The 5,523-nt window shown below is 47.3% G+C and overlaps 1 pseudogene; it reads left to right on the forward strand.

Annotated features, from left to right (window-relative positions):
• Positions 1 to 2,297: 2,297 nt before the first annotated feature.
• Positions 2,298 to 2,619, forward strand: LOC142461620 (large ribosomal subunit protein eL36 pseudogene; annotated as a pseudogene).
• Positions 2,620 to 5,523: the final 2,904 nt, after the last annotated feature.

Below are 5,523 nucleotides of genomic sequence, written 5' to 3' on the forward strand. Positions count from 1 at the left end.
TTTTTGGTTAAGCAGTCAAGCCATTAAGCATTAGCACCAAGCAGGGACTCTCTGTGAACTCAATGAGGGTTTTTTTAAAATCATTTTATTGGGGGCTTGTGCAGCTCTTATCACAATCCATACATACAACCATTATGTCAAGCACATTTGTACATTCGTTGTCATCATCATTTTCAAATCATTTTCTTTCTACTTGAGCTCTTGATATCAACTCCTCATTTTTCCCCTCCTTCACCTTTCCTCCTTCATGAAATTCTTGGTAATTTTTAATTATTATTTTTCCATGTCTTACGCTGACTGATGTCTCCCTTCATCCACTTTTTCTGTTGTCCATCCCCCTGGGAGGGGCTTATATGTAGATCATTGTGATCCATTCCCCCTTTCCCCTTCCCCTCCTGCTATCAATACTGTCATCATTGATCCTAAGGCAGTGGTTCTCAACCTGTGAGTCGTGACCCCTTTGGGGACTGAACAACCCTTTCACAGGAGTCGCCCGATTCATAACAGTAGCAAAACTACAGTTATGAAGTAGCAACAAAAAGAATGTTATGGTCAAAAGTCTTCCCTACACCCTCCTCTGCCTTTATTTTTGATTTGTGCAACTTGTAACTAGGTGTTTACAGAATAAAGAAGGATGGAGAAGACTTAAAAAAAAAAGAATGTTATGGTTGGGGGGTCACCACAACATGAGGAACTGTATTAAAGGGTCGTGGCATCAGTAAGGTTGAGAACCACAGTCCTAAGAGGATTATTTGGCCTGGATTCTCTGTGTTTCCAGCTCTTATCTTTACCCATGTATATTCTCTGATCTAGTCGGATTTGTAAGGTAGAATTGGGGTCATGATAGTGGAGGGGAGGAAGCATTAAAGAACTAGAGGAAAGTTGTATGTTTTCTCGGTGCTATACCGTACCCTGACTGGCTCATCTCTTCCTTATGACCCTCTGTAAGGGGATATCCAGTTGCCTACAGATGGCCTAGCAGAGAAGCAACAAGCCCACATGGAAGACACGCACCAGCCTGTGTGATCATGAGGTGTTGATGGGACCAGGTAAAAGACACCAGAAGACTCAAAACCAACAAATAAATAAACAAACAAAAAACATATTGTTCAAGAGGGTGGGGAGTGGGGAAGGAGGGGGGAAATGAGGAGCTGATATCAAGGGCTCAAGTAGAAAGCAAATGTTTTGAGAATGATGATGGCAGCAAATATACAAATGTGCTTGCCCCAATGGATGGATGTATGGATTGTGATAAGAGTTGTACAAGCCTCCAATAAAATGATTTTAAAAACCCCAAAACATATTGTTGCGAAAGAAGGGGAGCAAGACAGAGACCCAAAGCCCATCTGTTAACAATGGGACATCCCCCCACAGAGGGGTCACAGGGAAGGGATGAGTCAATCAGGGTGCAGTAAAGCACTGATGAAACACAATAATCGTCTGGTTCCTTGAGGCTTCCTCATCCCCCCACTATCATGACCCCAGTCGTGCTTTTCACTGTGGGATAGACCAGAGCATGTGCATAGGTACAGCTAAGAGATAAGAGCCCACCACCCACGGAATCCAGGAACAGGAGTAGTGATACCAGAATGGTAGGGGGAAGATGGGGAGAGGAGGGGTGGAGGGGGAAACCAATCACAATGGTCAACACATATCCCCCCACACATACCCTTCCATGGGGACAAACAACAGAAACCACAGGAGGAGGGAGACAGCGATCAGTGTAAGATACGAAAGTTGTAATAATTTATAAATTATCAAGGGGTCAGGAGGGTGGAAGTAGGGAGGGAGGGGAAAAAGAGGAGCTGATACCAAAACGATAATGCATGACATTGTCTTTAATGTCAGTAGAAAGTAAATGTCTAGAAAATAGTGATGGCAACATATGTACAGATATGTTTGATACAATTGATGTATGGAATGTTATAAGAACTGTCAGAGCCCCCAATAAGACGATCTTTAAATAATAGAAAACATGCCTTTTGAGGGGATCGCAATGCATGAGTTCAAACAAAATGTGCGTGCATTGTTGCATGGAAAATGCGTGAGGCTGGATGGAGGAACGGGGAGTTACTGGTTCAGGGACGCCAAGTTTCTATTGGGAGCAACTGAAAAGCTCGCAAAAGTAGAAGTCATGAGGCTGCACAGCAAGGTGGATGTAATCAAGGTCACTGAATTCGCTCAACTGTACACGTATCGATGCTGAAAATTGTTGGCTAAGTTTCGTCAGGCATCTTTTATCTCAATAAAATAAAAAGATCGCCTTCCGCCGCGGCACCCATCGAAGAGTCGCAGCCATGGCTGTGCGCTCCCCTATGGCCGTGGGCCTCCACAAGGGCCACAAGGTGACCGAGAATGTGAGCAAGCCTAGGCACAGCCGCTGCCGCGGCGGGCGCCTCACCAAGCACACCAAGTTCCTGCGGGACATGATCCGGGAGGTGTGCGGCTTCGCACCCTAAGAGCGGAGGGCCATGGAGCTGCTCAAGGTTCTGCAAGGACAAGCGGGCACTGAAGTTCATCAAGAAGCGGGTGGGCACACATATCCGAGCCAAGAGGAAGAGAGAGGAGCTGAGCAACGTGCTGGCTGCCATGAGGAAGGCCGCTGCCAAGAAGGACTGAGTGCCCTGCCCCCCTCTCCCCACCCCCAAAATAAAGTCTTTCCAGAAACTGAAATAAATTAAAAAAAAGATCAATGACATAAAGTGGCACTTAAAAATATGGCATAATCTTGTTATATCTTAAAATATGCTATAATATCTCAAAATAAAGCTTCCTCATACACAGTAAGAGGGACTGACAAAAAGTGGTGGAGGCAGGGGAAGACACTGAGGGGCTTGCAAGGGACAAAGGCAACAGGGGCAAATACTGTTAAACACACAATCCTGCAATCGCAGTGATCTCTGAGCTGTTTGAATAGACACAGGGCCTGAACAAGTGTGGGTGGGAGGGTGGCGCATACTCATGAATATGTATAGATTTGACAGAGAATGTTTGTAGATGTGTATTTGTCTTCGCAGCAAATAGGTCTGTGAATATGGAGGAGCTACAGGAGGCAAGGAGAGGAAAATGCCTCAGAGAGAAGCAAACTCCTTGAGGGAATGAGGCTCTGGGCCTAGGGGTTCCAGACCCGTCTTGAGGGAGACCGAGATCCGTGGTGCAACACGGATCCCATGAAGACAATGTTCTACATCTTTTTTTGTATTATTATTATCATTTTATTGGGGCTCTTACAATTTTTATCACAATCCATAAATACATCTATTGCGTCAAGCACATTTATACATATGTGGCCATCATCATTTTCAAAATATTTTCTTTCTACTTGTGCCCTTTGGATTAGCTCATTTTCCCCTTTCTCCTCCTTCTCTCCCTCCCTCGTGATCCCTTGATAATTTATCAATTATTATTTTCATGTCTTACACTGACCGCTATCTCCCTTCCTCCGCTTTTCTGTTGTTCGTCCCCCGATGGTCTACATGTTAAACAGTGACTGGCATCTTAAGCTCTTGAACACCCTCTAATACGCAGCTACTGGTTTCTCTCCTCCAGAGGAGAGAGGAGCGATGAAAATCGAAAGACCTGGAAACAGGTCGTCCAGTGTGATAGTGGAGCACTCAAACCTGAGCCTCATGACCTGAGGCCTGAAGGGCTGGAAGTGCCGGGCTACCATGGCCAACTGCTCTGAAAAGGATCCCATTAGAAGTCCTGGATAGAGGGGGCGGAATGTGGAGCCAAGCTCAAGGCTTAGGATAAGATAGAGACTGGTGGGAACCTTAAAACTGCCGCCCTTGTCACCCTTCAGATCGGGAAGTGCTCTCTTCCCAGAGCAGCTAACAAAGGGCAGCACAAGGACAGAGAGCTGGGACAACTAAGCAGGGATGGAACCAGCGCTGGGAAGTGGGTGCACATGAGCCGTTAAATGGACATGTGACAGAAAACGCATGTCAACCATGGGCGGGGGAGGCTGGTGATCTGCTCTGTAAACCTCCGCCTAGTCCACAATGAAAAGTCAAAAGAAACAAAGAAAGCTGCTGCGTCTAACATGTTTTGACGTCCTGAAAGGCGGGTGATGGGACAGGGGAGTGACTTGCGGCCCAATCGTTAGCTATTTATTGACAGAAAGGGTCGGTATGGTAAGGAAACATCCAGGTGCTCGGTGAGCTTTTGAAGAGGGGCCTACTTGTGACCTGGGAGCTAAGGGGGCTTCCTGGAGGACCTGGCCAAGCCTCGGGCTTCCTTTCAGGTAGGATTGGTGGAGTGAGAGCCTGCTTCCCAACCCAAAGAATGATGATTGGAATGACAAGGCAACCCTTTCAGCTCAGTTCCCTCCCCCTCCCCCTGCCCCCCATACACACTGCACTTCCTGCTGCTAATTGTCCTTTCTAAGGAGACCCCTGCCTGGGAGTGCAGCGGTTCAGTGCTTGCCTCTGCATGGAAAGGACCTGGGCATCTGCTCCCGTCCAGACACAGCCCAGGAAGCCCGTGCAGTTCTGCTCTGCCCCATAAGCTTGCTGTGAGTTGAAAGCCACTCAGTGCCAGCACGTCTATTCATGAAACCCTGGAGGCCAAGCTGAGCTAGGCACTAGGAGAAAGAGAGGTGAGTCTGTGGGCTGCCATCAAGATTTACTAGCTCAGAAACACTATGCATCAAGGCCACTCTGCATCGGGATTGGCTCGAGGGCAGTGGGATTTTGCTTTTTAATCAAAGAGAGGGACCCCCGCTGCACAGTGGACTAAGCATTAGGTTGCTAACCTAGTGGTTGGTGGTTGGGATTCACCAGCTACTCTGCTGGAGAAAGATGAGGCTGCCTGCTCCCGTAAGGAGAGATACTCTTTCGGAAACCCTACTTGGTTCTGTAGAGTCACTAGGAATCAGAATTGAGTCAAGGGACTTATGTTTTTATTTCAGAGAAAAGAGTCACTAGGTGATGCAAATGATTAATATAGTGCACTTCTAAGCTAAAGGTTCAAGTCCACGCACAGGCACATGTAAGGAAATGCCTGGGCATCTCCTCGGGGGAGACCTGCCCCTGGAAATCCTCCTGAGCCCAGTTCTAATCTGACACAGGTGGAGTCACCGTGAGCCAGAATCGATTCCACTGAAAAGTGGAGTGTTTCTTTTTAATTCAAAGAGAAAGTGGAAATTTAGGCTGAGAGACTCCCCACCCCAGGTTTCTGATTCACCTCTTCCTTCTTTTTCTCCATGTTTTTCTTTGCTTCCTTCCCTAGTTCTGTCTTTTTACGATCTCCCTAGGTTCTCTCCCCGCACTTTCTCTCATGCCTAGGACAGTGATCTCAGAGAAGGAAACAGGAATGAAAAAGGCATTTTCAGTCGGGGCTAATGAGTGTTGAGCCTGTTGATGCTGATTCACTCCTGTTGCCCCAGAGCAGACTATGTAAACAGTGAGCAGGGCAACTCTTGCTCATCACCAAGGCCCTTTCTCCGGGGACAAGGCCACGGAGTTGGGATGGGTGAGATGCAGAGGCCAGCCACAGGGCAGGGCAGAGGAAGTAAGAGGCCTG

Source organism: Tenrec ecaudatus, chromosome 11 (assembly GCF_050624435.1).
Source record: "Tenrec ecaudatus isolate mTenEca1 chromosome 11, mTenEca1.hap1, whole genome shotgun sequence".
Classification (NCBI taxonomy): Eukaryota; Metazoa; Chordata; class Mammalia; order Afrosoricida; family Tenrecidae; genus Tenrec; species Tenrec ecaudatus.